The 20,280-nt window shown below is 43.8% G+C and overlaps 1 pseudogene across 1 annotated transcript in view; it reads right to left on the bottom strand.

Moving 5' to 3' along the window:
- The window catches only part of LOC146808634 (NACHT, LRR and PYD domains-containing protein 3-like), an 852,065-nt pseudogene that overhangs the window by 402,378 nt on the left and 429,407 nt on the right, over window positions 1–20,280 (bottom strand). The gene's annotated exons all lie outside the window — the stretch shown is intronic.

Here is a 20,280-nt window from a genome sequence, read left to right as displayed (position 1 = left end):
AATTAAATATATGCCAATTAGGGGTATGCCAATCAAATCATGTTTAGGGAAGGGAGCCCAAGCACTTTAGCACGGGTTAGCAGACATAAAGTGCACAGATTCCTAAGGCCAACAGATGCAAAAGGGCAGCAAAATGTGAGGCAAGCAGGTAAAAAGTTTGGGGGAGGACCATTCCTAGCAAGCTGGCTTGCAATGTGTAAGACGTGACACATGAACACACATGTGTGGCCAAGAGCACAGCCAATGCACAGCGCCCGCACACCCATCCTAGGCACTAGGATACACAATCAATATTAAGGGCCTTGTTATGAGTACCACGGTCCTAGGACCGCTATACTCATGGTGGCGGTCTGACCACCGCCACCACTGTGGGTCCACTTGGCGTATTTTGAGTGTGGTGGTTGGCCCGCCACAGGACCGCCGTGTCTGGCGGGATCCAGGATTGCGTGGCGGTGGCGCAGCGGAAAGGTGCAGGAATATGCTGGTGGTGCCGCCGCAGCACCGTCGAGCATATTCCAAGTTGCATTTCCACCACCCATTTCATGGCGGTGAGCCCACCATGAAAAGGGCGGCGGAGATGCAACTAAGGGGGCCCTAACAGGTCGCTTCTGGGCCTGGGGGTGCTTCCGGAGGACACATGTTGTGCCACCCTAGAATTGCACCCTGGTTCCTGCACGACATAGTGCATTCCTCACTGTGCAGGAACGTGTTTCAGGCACTGTCACTGCTGAGGTCTGCTGTTAAAGCTCTTCTATAGGCCTAACACAGCCACTGCCGTGAGACCACCACCGCACCGCCCGCCCTAGATTCAACTCAGAATCCAGGCGGGCAGTCGCACCACGGGCTTGGCGGTCCTCCTGCCAGCACAGCGGTGCCGGTGCTGCTGGAGGACCACCAATCACGTAATAAGGCTCTAAAACTAGAAGTGCTTATTTTAATCCTTTTACAGCTAAGGACGTAGAAGCCTACCAACAGCTCTTGATTGTCACGAGGCTACATGCGCCTGATACGCTTACCCAAAGGACATTATGGGGGGTCTACAGTCGCCAAGGAAACACAAGAGACTCCACAACTTTTAGGATGCCGGCATTCATGGAGTTGACCAGCTACACTGAGATGGGACCAAGTTCGGGCAGTACACGAGCCTTTTCGTCTGCTATAATGAGATCAATGGGATATTTCTGATACAAAACTGATTATGCACCTCAGAAATTAATACAAAGGAGAGGAACACTTTGGGAATGGCTGCAATTAAGGCCACACTGATTTTCTGGAGAAGAGTTAATATGTAAGAAATGGGACAGCATTTTGCCAGAAATAGGTGGACCAAAATTATGACAAGTAGGCAGATATGGGCAGGGTTCACTAATTATAAATATTTGGCTATATTTTGAATATGATTGTGGGGAAATCCATTCTGGGGGTGTCTGTTTCTAAAGACCATTTCCAGTCAGTTAATGCGAAGTTACTATTAATAACCCTGGGTGGAGTTCGCAGATTTGCCTTACGCGGAACTCCACGAAGTGGGAAAAAAACTCCGCTGCACTATGCGGAGTCCTGGAAGTGGCAGAGTTTGATAGAAAAATGTGCTGTTCGCGGTGATTGCACAGTGCTGGATGCCCTGTGCAATCATCACGAACAGCACCATACACAGCGCAAGCAAGCGCTGCTTTCCTTTCTGCCGCTCGAGTAGATTTTTACTCGAGTGGCAGCGTTCTGAGCGCGAACGGGCAGTTTCTCAACGCGAGCGGTCGCGAGCATATGCGACCACTCGCAATGAGAAACCTGACCCGCCCGCATTGAGAAATCTCGCAGGGATATTTAATTCCACGCTCACGCTCGTCAACTTAATTTTAACGATCGCGAACGAGGAAAAATCTCGCCGGGAGGTTGATTTTCTACGCTTGCGGTCGCCAACTGACGTTGACGAACGCGAGCGAGGATAAAAACTCCACTCCGCAACGCGGAGCAGAGTTTTTGGGAACTCCGCAAGCTCCGCCTAACGCAGAGTGCGGAAAACTCCGCAAACTCAGCGAGCGGAGCGGAGTTCACCGCCCAGGGTTAACTATTAAATGAGAAATTGCATTCCGAGGCCAAACAAACTCTGAATGTGTGCGCAAGGGTGTTCAGCTTACTTCTCTCAGTCAGTCTGTCCTGCTGTGCAGTCTGCTCAGAAGCTCCAGAGGTCTCCACTCTCATGATGTCACCTAAGGGTCACACCATGAATTAAAAGAGTATTTCATCTGAGAAACAGCACAGACAGGGAAACATGACATCTTAATTCTGACTTGTGTTGTGATCATGATTGACGGGTGTGAAAGGGTGTCTCAGGAGAACACGTCACATGCTCCTTTCAGTGCCAAAATGCTTGAATTTCCTGCTAAACATAACACTATACAACTGTAGCAGTCTGGGCATCCCTCACCATAACACACTAAAAAAAATAAGTCTATCTTGAACGCCCAGAAAGCTGCTGTAAAATGGGATACACAACAGGTACAAAACACACAGATCTGATCATAACAGATAGGAAACATGCCTAAGTGAAACATCATAATATAAAGTCAAGCCTCCAAGGCTGCTAAGTCTTCATGCTAAGTTATCCGAAAAAACATGACGTGATCTCAGCCATGGTGCCTTCTTCTGTGTGCGTCGTTCCTCGGTGGGCAGAACGCGCGTTGGTGGTCTTTTTGGGGCAGATCTACAAGAAAGTGCCGCAGCGCGGTACCACAAGCCCTTTAGCTGCGGCACTTTCAGAGCACAGGAATGCGACATATCTACAATGATATGTCACATTCCTGTGCTCTCCCCTGCGCTGGCACAGAAACAGCTGCCATGCGCCGGTGCAGACACCTTTGCACCATAGTGCAAGGATGCCTGCGACATGGGAATATTGCTTTTGTGCACAAAAGCAATCACTGCAGGCATTTTCCTCTTTCAATGTGTGCTGTAGAATGCAGCACGCTTTGAAAGAGGAAAAAAACGAGGAGAAATGAAAAAATGTCTCCTCGTTTCGCTTGGCTATGCCACCCCTATGGTGGCGCAGCAAACGGACGCATTTCCAGGTTTACGATTTCTCGTAAATCTGGAAATGCATCAGTGGACATGGGTGTTGCGTAGGAACACCCACAGCAACACCCATGTCCCGCCCCTAACACGCAAAGTGTTGCGTGAACAGGGGCGATATTTACAAGCACAGGTTAAGTCACGCAGGGTGACTTTACCTGCGCTTGTAACTATCCTTTAGCAGGCTGCGCCACCGGTGCGTCACGCAACGTGATGCACCGGCGGCGCATGGGGCTTGTAAATCTGCCTCGTTGTCTCTAGGTCCGCTTTATATGAGCGGTATGCTTCGCTTTCGCGTTCGGTTTCCCTGTGACTGAAGTAACGTTTCAGCCCCTCCCACCCCGGAAGCGGTCGTGCCGTGGCCTACATTCCGTCTGGTATTCCCTTGCGATAGTGTATCCCCTGCTCTTCGGCACTTATCGGAAATGAAACTCAGCCCAGGCAGGTTCAGACAGAAGCAGCTGATCTCTGGGGCTGAGTGCGGGGATACACGATTCAACAGGACACCTAACTCGGCTCTGGCGTTGAATCACCTGAAACTTGTGCACGAAAAGAGACAGACAGAAAGCGCAATAAATACAGAGAAGGGATCGTGATAAAAATAGCAATTACGTTATTAAACAGTGTGAAAGCAAGGCAACTATTGCTGAAACATATGGAATCATAACCAAATAAACATGAGGGGAAGAGAATAGAAACAACGGCAGGGGTTCAAATAAGGGAAAACTAGTTTCAAAATGTGAGAAACATTAAAGGGTGAAGGTAAAAAAAAGACAATGAAAAAAGCAAAGTGTTAAAATGGGGAAATAAAGTGTTTTGATTTATATACAATGAATATGTTACAATGTGTTAATGACAAACTTATAACTTGCACAGTAAGTTGAATAACTGCATGTTTGGTTAGTCTCATACAACATACTTGGCATTTTACCAGTCTGCCCTATATTTTTTTGTCCATGCTAATTAAACAAGCATTTGCAACACAATCAGTCTCTTACTTGTGTGAAAGTTAGAGCTATTGGCGTTGTAAATGACAATGTTTTTTACTTATTTTTTAGGTCGAGCCAGGGCAGCGCATGCGCTACTTTGTGGCATGATGTATTGGAGTATGGAATAGAATAGCCGCCCACTCTCCGCCTATATTTGCCATTGGCTTGTGCCATTGTCCTTCATAAATGCTGGCTTCTGATTCGTTAATAGGCATGTTAATCCCTCCTTAGTAGCGCCTTGTCTTTATTTGTAACCTCCCATGAGGACTGGGCCTTTTACTTTGGTTGTTACACGGCACGTCTTTTTTAGTCTGTAAGCACTCTTTTCTTTAATGAGTTTCTCCTACTTCAGGCACAACATGCTTTCCTGCAACACTCAGTGCGCCATGTGTGCTTTCACTTTCCAAGCAGCCCGGGATAATAGCGGCCGCTTCTTTAAATAGGTCTCGCATTCACAAGAGTTTGAGCTGTTGGCATTGTAAATGATGATGCATTTTATTTATGTGTTAATTAGTAAAACATATAAATAAAAGGCATTGTCATTTACCATGCCAATAGCTTAAACTCTCGTAAATGCGAGACCTATCACATTGCAAATGCTTGTCATACATGGCTCCTGGTACACACTGGTGGCGCACATTCTAATGTGCGTTTCTCACATTGCTGGTTTTCGTACGCAGACACTGGTGCACGCTCGTATCTCAGGCTGCACAGCACACATTCTGGGACTAGTTCCCTTACTGCCTTTGTTCGTACACAGATCCTAGTGCACGCTGGTGGCTCACGGCACAAATTCTGGTGCTGGCTTCCTACGTGGCAGGTTTTCGTACCGGAATTCTGGTTCACGCTCATGTCACTTGCTGCACAGCACACTCTAGTGCTGGTTTTCCTCATAGCAGGGCAGGTTTTCCCACACAAATCCTGGTGCACACTTGTGTCGCATGCTGCACAGCACACTCTAATGCTACTTTTCCACATGTCTGGTTTTCATGCACAGATTCTGGTGCACGCTCGTGTCTCACGTGGCACTGCACACATTTTGATGCTGGCTTTCATACATGGATTCTGGTGCGTGCTCGTGTCTCACACTTCACAGCACACACTAATGATGGTTTACCACAGGGCTGGTTTTAATGCACGGGTCCTGGTGAACGCTGCACAACAAACTCTAAAGCTAGTTTCCCATACTGCTGGTTTTCGCGCACGGATCCTGGTGCATGCTCATGCTTCACGTTGCACAGCAAACTCTAATGCTAGTTTTTCACACTGCTGGTTTTCACACACAGATCCTGGTGCACCCTCATGCCTCACGCTGCACAGCACACTCTAATGCTGGTTTTCACGCATGGATCCTGGTGCACGCTCCTGCCTCACGCTGCAAAGCACACACTAATGATAGTTTTTATACACGGTCCCTGGTGCACGCTCATGTCTCACACGCACAGCCCACTCTAGTGCTGGTTTTCCATAATGCTGTTTTTAATGCACAGGTCCTTGTGCACACTTGTGTCTCACGCTGCACAGCACACTCTAATTCTGGTTTCCCACATGGCTGGTTTTCACACACTGATCCTGGTGCACGCTATTGCCTCACGCTGCACAACATAATCTAATGCAGGTCTTCAAATGAGTTTCTCCTACTGCAGGCAGAACAGGCTTTCCTGCAACATTCAGCGCGCCATGCGCGCTTTCACTTTCCAGGCAGCTCGGGACAATGGCGGCCACTTCTTTGCAAGGAAATAGGTCTCGTATTTACAAGAGTTTGAGCTATTAGTATTATAAATGACTATGTTTTTATTTATGTGTTAATTATCAAAACAGATAAATAAAAGGCATTGTCATTTGCAATGCCAATAGCTTAAACTCTCGCAAATGCGAGACCTATCGCATTGCAAATGCTTGGTTTTGTTTGCAGTGAAGTAATCAGTTAGAAAACGAGAGTTAGAGCTATTGGTGTTGTAAATGTAAATACTTATGTGTTATAGAGTAGAGTGGGTGTATGTGGTGTGTAGTGGAATTATGTGGCTATCATCCAGATAATGTGAGCATTTAACCGCTTCCGTGCGTCGGTGGGCGTGGGCGTCGGAAGGCTCCCAGCCGACCTAGCACTCACCCACGGTGGAAGCACTGGCACTCCCCCCATGGGCCGCTCATCTACGTGCCCCCACCAGGGAAGGCAGGGGAAGCCCTTCCCCTGCCTCCCCCCACCCCCCTCCCATGTCACCAATGACGTCAGCGCGCGAGGCGCACTGACGTCATTGGAGGTTTCCCGACGCGCTGGAAGCCATTTGCTTCCAGTGTGTCGTACGGAGAAGAGGTGAGTTTCTCCTGGTGGGGGGAGGGGGCGGCCATTTAAACGAAAGAGGCATCAGGGGAAAGAAAAGGGTTTTCCTTTCCCCTGATGCCTTATTTGTGCATTCCTGCTGCACGATCGTGCAATCGTGCAGCTGGGATGCCCACTAGACCCCAGGGATTTACTGTTTGGGGGGAGCGGCCCCTTAGGGAAGGGTCACTCCCCTTTTGGGAACAGTGTTTTTTGGCATTGTCTGCCCCCCATAGGGACAGATTTCGCCATTTCTTTTTAACTGGCCCACTGGACCACCAGGAAATATCTTGTGGGGAGTGGCCCCTGGGCAAGGGTCGCTCACATTTGGGGGCAATGTTATTGGCTGTCTGCCCCCATGGGAGGGCAGATATCGCCGTTTTTTTTATATATATATAGGGCCCACTAGACCACCAGGGATTTATTTGAGGGGAGTGACCCCTTGGGCAAGGGTCGCTCTCCTTTGGGGGCAATGTTTGTGGCTGTCTGCCTCCCAGGCTGGCAGATCTCGCCTTTTTTTTAATATAGGGCCCACTAGACCACCAGGGATTTGTTTGTGGGGAGTTGCCCCTTGGGCAAGGGTCGCTCCCCTTTGGGAAGCATTAATTTGCCGTTTCTGCCCCCTGGGGGGCAAATCGGCTGATTTTTTTTTGTTTGGCCACTAGGCCACCAGGTTTTTTTATGTTGAGTAGCGGCCCTTGCACAAGAGTCGCTTCCCTTTATGGGAGGATGATTGTGGCCAATTCTGCCCTCTTTGGGTGGCAGATTAGCAGTATGTTTTTAAGGCCTATCTGCCTCCAAGGAGGGCAGAAGCCACTAGACACCAGGGGTTTTTAAATTTTTGTGTTGGGGAGTGGCCGCAAGTATTGCGCCCCTTTTACAGGGGTGAATATTTTATTTATACTCTTAGGCCCACCTACCCTTTAGCTTGGCTGGTGGATTGTGTGTGGACTGGTGCATTATTTGCATATGTCATTGTTTGTTTTAAAACAAAATATCTTTATTCAGTTTTTGCCAACAATTATCAGCCCCCCCAAACCCTCCTGGTCAGACAAGTATACATACATCTTCATTATTCACTTTGTATCGTAGCCTTCAGGTACAGTTGTTCCATAATACATTACATTCAATAGAAGGGAAACGCCCACAAACAGATCCCCAGTAAACATTAGTATTCAGCTATACACAGCCTTGGGATTGACACCATTCGACCAGAGGGGTCCAGATCTTCAACCCTCTTTTACGCCGCTTCCTGCCCTTCCGTTTATAAATGGCAACCTCCATATGAGAGATTGCTAATAGCCTAGCTAGCCACTGTTGGAACGACGGTGCGTTAGCGTCCAGCCACGCTGAGGCTATGCACATTCTAAAAACTGCCACAGTTCATGGCCTACTCTAGCATTACTAGGATCAGCCGCCCCTAATAAAATGACATCGCTCGACAGCGCTGTATCACTGCGGTCAAAAACGTCTCTATCTCTTGCTTTAAAGATGTTAATCCTTCACATGTAGAGACGATGTGTACACAATCAGCGGTATATAACATACATCTTGGACAACAGGTTCCCTTGCCGCTCCCCCATTTGGCAATTTTGTCAGGCTTATAATATTAAAAAAAAAAGTTTATTAAAATTGTGCTTGTAATTTCGTGGACATGAGGATTGTTTGTGACATTAGGTAAGCATAGTTAAATTTGTCAATGGACATTCCGACTTTTTCCTGCCACTTCTGTGAGGTGTTCTCCATATCATCCGGAAACAGTGCATTAATAAGGGAATATATACCCCCAATAGTGCTTTTTTTAATGTGAATTAGTGTTTCTACTATAGTAACTTTTTCCAGCAATACCCTTCTCCCCACCTTTCTTGACAGAAAGTCTCTAAATTGAAGGTATTTAAAAAAGTCCAGCCAGTCCAATCGGAAATCTCTTTTAAGTTCTTCAAAGGATTGTATCCCTGTAGAGGAGAGGAGGCAGCCTATCTGGACAATTCCCGCTTCATTCCATTTATGTATACATCTGTCACTGAAGATTTCCGGGAGAGTTGGGTTATCCCTTAGGGGAGTGTAGAAAGAAATTTGCCCTATACCAAGCATTTTTATAACAGCCTTCCATACCTTAAACCCACTATAGAGCGTTTTAAATTTAACTTTTTAGGTCTCGCCTTGACAGCGCATGCTCTGCATGCGCTCTCTCAGCGAGACATAAAGTAATTAGTATGTTGGGTGAAATTTCATGTTATTAGTTTTCCTGCTTGCTATTGGCTTAGTTGTGGTAGTGTTTTTGTAATGTCCTTTTTCATTGGCTGTTGGTGTTTTTCTAACTTCTGTGTAGTCCCGATTCAGCGGTGCCTAAATACAGTGTTCTTTCACTTTGCTTGCACTTCTTTGTTATCTGGTTAGCACGCTGTAGCCTGCCTTTATAATTGGAGACCTTAATGCATGCTGTTTATTTACTTTCGTTTTATTACCGTTAGAGGTTGAAGTCTGTTCGAGCACGGTGGCTCTGAACTGTTATGTGTGCCTCGGCATTTTGTATGATTACAAGACTGTAGCGGGCAGATTTTTTACCGCGTTATAAGTTTGATCTTTATTATTGCCGTGTTTTGAGCACGCTGGCTCTGAACTGTTTTGTTTGCCCCAGCATTTTTTTGTATTACAACACTGTAGCGGGAGGACTTTTTACCGCGTTATTATTGCTCTCTTTTGATCACGGTGGCTCTGAACGGTACACTATGCTAAACACTGGTTTTGAGCTTACGTCTAGCGCTGTGATTAGACCCAGCTTTCTGCAAACTTTAAAGCCGGAAACGTTTGCCTTATGCTAGAAATTTGCCCGTAAGGACTAGACTGTTTTTATTAATAATACAGTAACTCTTTATTTTGCAGTTAATTATTTATGTGGGAACAGCTACTATTATTTGCGAATGCTTTCTATATGCTTAATTGTTGTTAGCACTACACTTTACTTACTGCTTTAAGTGGGCCGGGTCCAAGCAGGTACTGCAACGGGGGCCAATGGGGCTGTGCGTTTTTACCGTTATAGGTGACTATATTACGTGACTTGGCTGTCATATGAGCTGCAGCAATGCAGAGCCACTAAGAGCCCTTCTGTATTTTGTAATTTGCTTGGCATTGGATTAATAATTTGTGAATAGTATCAGTGGCGTCCACATTATGTACCAGTGCCTAATTAGATAGACGAGAGGGAGATGCATGTTAACAAGCGCTCCGGTAATTTGGAACATGAGTGTTCCAAAAACAGCCACGCTTGTCTTACTAAGAGGCTGCTGGAGACAGAATCTGCTCCAAGCGGGCGAGTAAGCTCTTGAAAATTAAAATAATACAGAAGGGGAAACTTTAAACAGTGGTTAATTCGCAAAAATAAAATAGTTGTGTATGCTTTCTATTTGTTAAAATATTATTAGCATTACACTTTACTTAGGACTTCTAAGTGGGCCGGGTCCAAGCAGGTGTTGCAACGGGTGTATTGGGCTCTCTTTGTTCCTTAGTTGTAGGGGAAAAATTAATGGTACTTTTGCAGCATTTTATGGTTCTTAAAATTTTGGGGTTTTGGGCCATTTTATCAAGCGCTAAATTAGACGTAAAATATTGCATCGTTTTACATAGCCACTAGTTACATTGCAGAAACATAAAATGTACGTTTTTTTGGAAGCCAGGCTATGACTATAACCTACTTGGGTGCTGTAAGAGGATTTGCAAAATACCAGTTAGGCGGTATACTATGGTGAACAGAAATTTTTACCTTCAGCGTTTTAATCTATGACGCTTATTTTTTGCGTATGCCTGACACATGTTTAAACTTTAGTTTTTTATTTAGAAAAAACAACGTTTATGCTTATTTCTGTTGCCACAGTGATCGCGCCTTTATACACAATTTATGAATGGTGAGCCAGCGCTCAGACTTGAACCTGCTTCCCGCAAACTCCAAAGCCGGGAACATTTGACTTATGCTACAAATGTGCCGTAAAGAACTAAAGCATTTTCATTTGTATAGCAAACGTTCAAGTATTTAACCCTTATTTGTATTAGAGCAACTATTGACAAAGCCAATAGTCATGGCTGCTTGTAGGTATATTTTTATTCCTGTTATATATATGGCTGCGGTGACCGGAGTAGAAATATACTAGTTTGGCGCCACAGTATGCTAAGATCTATTTTTTGTGTTATTGGTGTTTTGAAAGTGTTTATTTTTGTTGCGTATGTTTTGTATATGAAAAAATTTTATTATTACCACTACACTTTACTTAGGGCTTGAAGTGGACCGGGTCCATGCAGGTGCTGCAACCGGCGCCAATCGGGCTCGCATTTTTCACTGTCATCTGAGGCGAATAAAGATATGTTACCTTTGCAGCATTTCATGGTTTTAAATTTAAAATCGCATTTTAGCCATTGTACTTAGCCCTAGAGTCACTCCGCTCGGCCTCATTGCGCTTTTCACCCCGCCGCCGCAGCTTCACCTTAAATACGCTGCGCGGTGGGGTGTCGGCGCTGTTGCCGGTCACTGCGGGTGGGCACCGCTTTATTTCTTTATTTAAGGCTGGCGACCCCCGTCATTGAGGGACGCCTGGGCCGACATCTCGGCCGGCCTCAGTCACGTTAGCTGCGGGTGGGCTCTGCTTCGGCTCGTGTTTCACATTGGCTGCGCAGGGGGGGTGCTGGTGCAGACCGGATGCCGCCATCACGTTCTTCTGCCCCACCGCTGCAGCCTCACACTACACGCTGCGCTGCGGTGGGGAAAGGCCACTTAATGCTTTCCGCCTTCGCGGCGGGGTGGGCTCCCGTTCGCTTCTCTCGCAGGGGGCTCCTCCTCACTCACGGATGCAGGGTGGGCTCCCGCTGGCTTCCCTTTTAGTTTCTCTCTCGCAGGGCCCCTCACCTTCGACCGGTGGGCCCTTTCACCCACGCGGGTGGGCTCCGCGTGGTCCTTCATGCTTGCGGGGCTCGCCCTTCAGCACCGGGCATGGCGGCAGGCTCGACGGGGTCGGGGTGGGCACCCGACTTCCTCTTGCAGGGTCACGACGTCGCGGCCGATGCGGGTGGGCTCCGCTCGGCCTGCTCTACTCCCCACGGCGCTTTCACGCAGGGGTCGGATTACTGCCTGCACATGAGGTGTGGGGTGGGCTCCCAGTCACCTCGCTTCACGCCGGGGCTCTTCACACACCCGTAGGCGATCAAGTGCTGTTCTCGCCTGCTCGGGGGGGGTGGTGCCCTTCGCGCGGGCAGCTCTCTCCCCTTTTCCCTCATCTGCTGGGCTGCTGCACGCACGGGCACAGCCCCTCATCGCCATTGTAGTGCTTGAGCCTTAGGCCAACATGCAGAGGAAGGATGGACTAAGCACTCGGCCCCTTTTATTGCCAAGGTCACCTGACTCGTGACGCCTGTGGTGGGTGGGTGTTCAGTGTGTGTTACAACATGCTGAACACTAGAATGCTGACCGGTCACTACTTGCTTGTTTCGCATCCCACAGATGCTGCCTACGAGTAGATTTCCATCTGTCTTTCTCTGCTTGTTAGCGCTTCATTAGCCTGCCCTTGTTTCCTTTCTAAAGTGTCGATTTTCACTCCACAACATCACACAATCGCAGACTCTCGGTCTGCTTTTGGCCGCCCAAACCCACGTTTTCAGACGGAACACTTTAGGCTTTTCTACGCATAGGAAATAATTAGTAGGTTAACTTGAGGTGCGATACACATTGTTTTTGTTTGGTATTTTTGTTTTAGTGTTTTGCACAGCGACATTTAGCATATACGCAAAGCACTGTTACTATTCATTTACTTGTAGTCTAATGTATTCAGCTTGACCACATATATATGTGTATGAGTTTATAATATTAGGAATTATATATGTATAGATATAAAAATATATACATACATATATATACATTTAATTTATTTATACATATAAATATATGCATTTATAATTTCATATGTATATTTACATATATTGTATATTTTTAAATATAGGGTGATTAATGTATATGCATATGTATATATGTGCACATTTTAATATATAAAAATGTATAGATATGCACATAAGTATGTATGCATATTTATAAAAATATGTATGCTTTTCAAGATATGTGCAAAGAGACAGATATATATTAAGTGTATATTTGTGCATATATAAAAGCACAAATAAATGCATACAAACAAATGCATATATATCTGCTTACAAATGCATACTTATCAATAGATTTAGCAAACAATGCACAAATATACACCTATATATATCTGTGCACATATCTATAAAAGCATACAAAATAATATAAATATGCATACGTACTCACGTACATATATATACATCTAAGGGGCCGATTCCGATCCTGTATTTTTTTTCCGGTACGACTCGTATCGGTAATTTTTTCCATACAAATCGTACAAGTCTCGTCCGACCCGTGAAGTATGATTCGTACGGGAAAAATACAACTTTTCCTGATCCGATTTGTACGGATCGGCTCGATCCGTACAAATCGGATCGGGAAAAGTTGTACGAGACGGACCCGGACACTTTTCCGTACAAATTGTAAAAATGCAGTCCGACCGTACTAGTACGATCCGGACCGGCTTTCCGATTTACGATTTGTACGGAAAACGTCCCGTACACGGGGAATGCCATTACCCGCTACGAAGCAAACTTTGTACGACTCATATCCCGGGAAAAGTTGTTCCCGGGGTGCGAGTTGTACAGGGGTACGAGTCGTACAGGCATACACCCCGTGCATTGTGTATGTACGGTGCGTACCCCCAGTGCGCATGTACTGTGCGTACCCCCAACATCGCATTCCCCAACATCGCATACCCCCAACATCGCATACCCCAACATCGTGTACCCCAACATCGCGTACCCCAACATCGCGTACCCCAACATCGCATACCCCAACATCGCGTATCCCAACATCACGTATGTACGGTGCTTACATACGCGATGTTGGGGTACGCGATGTTGGGTTACGCACCATACATTCACAACGCACGGGGGTGTATGCCTGTACGACTCGTACCCCTGGGGACTCTGCTTTTACGGCTGTTTCTGGCTCCCGTAAGAAAAGAGCCGTACGAAGTGCCGTAGGGACGAATCGTACTTGCTGGACCGGAAACGGCTGCTTAAATATGTACAAACGTCACGTACAAGCTGTTCCGGATCAGAATCGTTGGTTTATTTTAGCCGTCTGGTCTTTAGTATGATTTGTATGGAAAGAGGCTTTCTGTACGAATCATACTTCCTAGGTTGGAAGAAAAGCTTACCTGGTACGAGTCGTACGGGAAAAACGCTCCATACAACGATTTGTACAGCCTTTTTCCAGGATTGGAATCGGCCCCTAAATGTATACAAAAAATGCAAATATATACAAATACATGTATATCAATAAACTTATATTTCAAAATGTACATATATATCAAAATATATATTATTATATACACTATTAAAAATGCTTATAATTAAAAATGTATATATATATATATATGTATGTATATATATATAGTTTAATATCCATACATAAATACTTATAGTACAAACTATATACATCTGCATATATATATAAAGGCACATATAAATGCATTCAAACAAATGCATATATAACTGCACACATATGCATATTTCAATAAATATAAAAATAAATACACTAATATACTCATATATATATTTGTGTATCTGTGCACATATTTATAAAGGCATACAAATTTATATAAATATGCATACCTATTTACATGCATATATATATATATATGATAAAAAGTTCCCCTCGCTTCTCCTCCAAATGTCGAAGGTACGTCGTCGATAAGAATCACAGCACCACAAAGCACAATCCAGTGATATTTATTTATAAATGGAACAGGGCATACGCAAGAGACGGTCTACGCGTTTCGGCACTCGGCCTTCGACTGGACCATAGAGTCTCGAGGCCCAGAGTGTCAATTTAAGGTGTTGATACAAATTAACACCTTAAATACGCAAGAGACGGTCTACGCGTTTCGGCACTCGGCCTTCGACTGGACCATAGAGTCTCGAGGCCCAGAGTGTCAATTTAAGGTGTTGATACAAATTAACAAGTAGAAAGTGAAAACATACTGGGCATGGTCGACAAAACGTTTTTTTAAAGTAAACAGTGATTTTGCTTTTAATTGCTACAATTCATCCACAATTACAAATGGTTGATTGGATAAATGAGTATTAGTATTTTGCTAACGGTTTTTAAGATAACTAAAAATCAAGGTGAAGTACCGATTTGAAGAAGGGGGAGGGGGGAACATAATTGCGAAAAGGAGTGATTCCAATTGATGTTGACTTCAACTCTGTCAATAAGTAATATATATATATACATAATCTTTGCAGTAAATTTCTAATAGTATCTACATATAATGTCATATATATATACACATATTTATGTATAAAAAATACACATATAAACATATATCCACATACATATAAATGTATATTTGTTTATTTATATATATATAGGTGAATATTTGTACATTTTTTGCTAAGTATAGCAATATATTTATATTTGTATGCAAATATATCTGCATTTGTTTATATGCATTTAGATATGCATTTATAAATATATGCAAATATAAATAGTTTATAATATAAGTAATTACATATGTATAAATATAAAAATATATACATATATATATATATATACACATTTAATTTATTTATACATATAAATATATGCATTTATAATTGCATATATATATTTACATATATTTGTATATATTTAAATATAGGGTGATTCATGTATATGCATATGTACATATGCGCATATTTTAATATATATATAAATGCACATAAGTACGTATGCATATTTATAAAAATATGTATGCTTTTAAACATATATGCAAAAAGACAGATATATATGTATATTTGTGCATATATAAATGCACATATAAATGCAAACAAACAAATGCATATATATCTGCTTACAAATGCATATATATCAATATATTTAGCAATAAATGCACAAATATACACCTATATATTATCTGTATATATGGGCACATATCTATAAAAGCATACCAATTTAAAAATATATCGATACTTACTTACGGGCATATATACAGCTATATTTAAAAAATTATGCACATATATATCATTTGCAATGCAAAAAGTCTCACATTTCCAACAGTTTCAGCTATTGCCAGTTTAAATAACAATACCTTTTATTTATGTGGTTTAAAAAACTGCAAAACGTGCGTATACACGCACTTTGTACTTAGTCATTGCTTACAAAAAGCAAAGCTAGCAGTAACTGTGCCTCTTTTACTCCCAGCCTTGGTTGTTGTAAGCAACAACTATAATTAGTGCGTGTTTACGCACTGCTTGCAGCCTTTCAAAACACATCAATAAAAGGCATTGCCATTTACAATGCCAATTGCTCAAAGTCTAGCAAATGCGAGACCTATTGCATTGCAAATGCTTGTTTATGATAGCTGTCATGCAAGTGTCGCCAGAAGTATCATCTACTCTTACTGCCAAGAACTAGTTCAAAGATAGATGGCATGCTGCCCCCGAGCGCCTCCGTTTCCCCGCTGTTCTGTAAAAGCTCTCGCCTATATAATAACACGGATGCCCAATAATAAGCCTTTAAGTTTGGGAGGGCTAATCCGCCTCTATCCTTGGGAAGAGTAAGGAATTTATAAGCCCGCCGGGGTTGCGAATATGCCCAAATAAAACTTGAAAACATACGTTCTATTGATTTAAGCCACTAAATTGGAAATTCTAGGCATATTGCTCTGAATAAATATAACATTTTGGGGAAAAAGACCTTTTTCACAGCATTAACTTTACCAATAATAGAAAGGTGTAGATTGTCTAGGCGTTGGAGGTCGTTCTGCATTGAGTCCGTCAATGGCTTTAGATTTAAAAATTAACCAGATTTTCAAGATTAGATGATATACAAACTCCTAAATATATAGCCTTTTCTCTACTCGGGAATCACTCATTTAACTTTTATTGTTCAGTACAATCTGAGTTTTCCCTTGGTTAAGTGCATATCCGGATACTAGTCCGAAGTTATTAGCCTCCCTTTCAATAGTAGTCATGGCCGTGTTAGGATCAGGTGTTACAATAGCGTAAGCCAAGGACTTGGTAGAATAATCCTGTGACCAAATTGATTCAATTCCTCTATTTCCTTCTAATCTACGAATGAAGGGGTAGATGTAAATTGCGAAAATCAACGGTGAACAAGGGCAGCCCTTTCGTGTTCCACGAGATATTATAAATTCTTTAGTTAAGCTGCCGTTTACCATAACTGCTGCCCTGGGGTTGACATACAATTTTTGCGCTGCCTGGATATAGCCTTCCTTTATTCCAACCCTGGACATAGCTGCCCAAAGAAATTGCCAGGAGACCTTATCAAAGGCCTTCTCCGCCTCAAGAAGAACCAGAGCCATAGGGTCTCCGGCAACATCCACGCTATCAAATAAAATGATCACTCTCTGAATGTGGTCAATAGTGGATCTCCCTGGCACGAAACCGTGTTGACATTTAGCAATTACTTTATAAATAATAGGAGCAATTTTATTAGCCAAAACCTTCGAATATATCTCTGAGTCCGCGTTAATAAGAGTAATCGGAAGGTATGAGCCTAGCTGTTCTGGAGCTTTTTAGGAAAAATGACTATCTTCACTCTGGACCAAGAGTTTGGAGGTTGGCCACCTTTAAAAAGGTGTATACTAAGGTCTGTTAAAATGCTTTTGATTTGATCTAGAAAGGATACATAGAATTCCGAGGGGATACTATCCAATCCAGTTGCTTTCCCTTTTGGCAGGTTTTTGATTGTAATCAAAATTTCTTCTGAATTGGGGGTCTCCTCTAAAATAGCCAGATCTTTATCATCAAATTTATCATGCACTGCCTTATCTAAGTATCTTTCAATATTTACTGGTCACCCCCCCCCTGCCTCCGTATACAAGTAACGATAAAACCGTCAGAAGGCTTCTCTCATAAATTCTGGGTCTGATATATGGCCTCCCGGAGGATCACATATATCGCGAATCAAATTTGATGAGGCCTGCGGCCTCATACGTGCGGCAAGCTGCTGTCTGATTTGCTCGTTCACTTCATAAAGCATTTCTTTTTGTGAAAGCGCTTTTTTTACAGCTTTGTTGATAAAAATATTTGTGATTGCGGCCTTTGCAATTGCCACCTGGCTTTGTATTTTTATTAATTCTTCTCCCCTGTTGTTCCCTAATGTCACCCTTATCAGATCTTCCTCGGCCAGCCTCAGGTTTTCCTGAAGCACCTTCATAGATTCCCTAGCCCGTTTGTTGGCATTTAATGAGTATTGCAGCGTCTCTTCTCAAACCCCTGCTTTTAGGGCATCCCATAAACTTCAATTGAAGTGCTCCCGATATTATTTGTTAGAAAGTTTGGGATCCACTCTCTCATGTAAGCGCAATAATTGTCGTCTAAAAGCAGGTATTTCTCAAAAGTCCAGGATCTGGGTGTTTTATTTCCTATTCCTATTTCTACGGTACAGATTAGAGGGTTATGGTCCGATAGGACTCTAGGCAGGTTCTCAATTTGGCAATTAGCTTTGAGTGAATTAGACAATAATATATAATCTAATCTTACATGGGTAAGATGTGGGTTGGATAAAAGGTATACCCTGGATCATTAGGTTTTAAAGTCTGCCAGCCATCCACTAACCCCTGCGTATAACACAAATGTCTCAATGCCTTAAACACTTTAGGTTTGCGGAAAACATTTTGCCAACCATCCTTCATGGACCAATCATTGGGAAGGTTGATATTGAAATCCCCGGAGATCATTAAAGGTAGTGGCCAATGTGTGAGATCATTTGAGATCTCGTCAAAGACCGACGGATCATCACTATTGCTTCCATCAATAGCACAGAGGGTTTTCTTTTGTCCATTTCCATATTGGCATTCTGTGATCGCCCAGCGGCCAAATTTGTCTTCTTTAGAGTGACTAAAAACATACCCGCTACCCTTGGCTAAAATAACAACCCCCCGCACCCTAGCTCCCTGTGTTGTTGCCCAAACCCCGGTGTTTTTAAAATGTGTGTTTGTGAACCCTCTATGTGCGTTTCTTGTAAGCAGATAATATTAGTGCCCAACGCCTGTAATCCTACCGCTACTGTTTGCCTTTTATTAATGTCATTTAAACCACAAATATTCATAGATAGAACTCTTAGCAATCCCATCTCGTTACATTGTATATTCCGGATGTTTGTCCGAAGTTTTGCATGGCCCATTTAATGCACCGTCTCCTGGTATTGCCATCATACCAGTTTAGCCTATCGAAATTCCTCTTACAATTTTTCATAACCTGTCTGACCCGCCAGCCCCCCCCTCCCTCTCCCACCCACCCCCTCCACCCTCCACCACCTTTGGAGACTATCTGGCCACAGCCGGGCCAGGGGTTTGACTTACGACGTGCAGAGCCCCACGCACCCGCTGAGACTCCCCCCCACAAAAAAATATGCAATAATTATCATCAAAAAAGAGAGAGAGAAATAAAAAGGAAAAACAGATGAAAGAGAACCCTAAGATAATTGTCTGTTTTCCAACACAATACAACTGTTTAACTGCCGAGTTGCAAAGGAGTTACCATTACTATAAACATTGCGTACTCTACTTGTGTCCGGAAACTTCCTCTAGATACTTTGCGGCTTGGATTTCTGAAATGAAACTACATGTGGCCCCTTTATATACAATTTTCAGCCTGGCCGGATTCTGAAGGGACACCTCAGCTCCTAGTTTCTGGAACAGGTCAAAGAGCTGTCTGAGTCTCCACCTGCGCTCAACTGTGACATGCGCAAAGGTCTGGTGAAAAGGGTTATTCCGTCAAAGGTCCGCTTGTTTGTAGGTCTGGCCAAGTCATAGAGAGTTTGACGGAGTAGGAAATTACCAAAAAAAAAAAGCATGGCACGAGAATGTTGCGGTGCCGGGGTGTGTTTAGCGGGAGACAGAGGGAATCTATGAGCTCGCTGAATTTGTTTATCCAGCTCCCAGGAATGTAGCTCTGGAAAAGCCCCTTTGAGAAGCGTAATCATGAATTTCCTGGGGTCATCTTTTTCGACACCTTCCGGAATTCCTAGGAAACGGAGATTGTTGCGCCTCTGCCAGTTTTCCCGCTCCTCCATCTTCCACATAAGATCTTTAACCACACCCTCATGCTCATCACTGTGTTTTAAGCGTGGCAACATCTTTTTTTAGTTGGTCCGTCCTTTTCTCCACCGAAGCCATTCGATCTGCGATTTCGGCGCAGGTTTTGCCGACCTTCCTGACTGCCCCTTGCAGTTTTTTTGCAGCCAGGCGTGATCTGCGACTATCTGCCTTGATTTCCTCCTGGAAGCTCTGGATGGATAGCAGAATATCTGCCAAAGCTGGTTCGCTTCTAAGAACTCCTTGGTCTCCACCTTTGTCACTACCAATGATTGTTTGCTTACCATCAGAGGCTGCCGTGGAATAGAGAATATCGTAAGTGGGGCGTCATTGTAGTCCCACTTTAGGTCCGTAGCATCTTCTTTGTCGGATATGTCACAATTCTTTTTATAGCGGCCTCTGCTTTTCTTCTCTTGCAGTTTTAGGTGTTAGGGCTGCCCTACCACTTATTTCCTTCCTCCCCGCTTGACAAAGAGATGCTTATGTCTGAAATCTCTGAATCGTCTGTTAGGGAGTAGAACTTGTCTTGATTATCAGGCGTTTTCAATATATGATCTGGCATCACCTTATTAGCCGCTTGCAATGTTAGAGAGCTCACAGTGTCTTGAATGGTATTTGAGCTGCCGCTTGGAGTACTGATCTTATTACTAAAACTGGCGGTATTATCCACTAAAACACCTTCTATCGACTGAATTGAAGGTGCTGCGACACTTGCTTTATCTGCAGGGGAGGGGGTGTCTGAAAGCAG

The sequence above is a fragment of the Triturus cristatus genome, chromosome 8 (genome assembly GCF_964204655.1).
Source record: "Triturus cristatus chromosome 8, aTriCri1.1, whole genome shotgun sequence".
In the NCBI taxonomy this organism is placed as follows: domain Eukaryota; kingdom Metazoa; phylum Chordata; class Amphibia; order Caudata; family Salamandridae; genus Triturus; species Triturus cristatus.
This window is presented reverse-complemented; position numbering and strand designations above follow the sequence as displayed.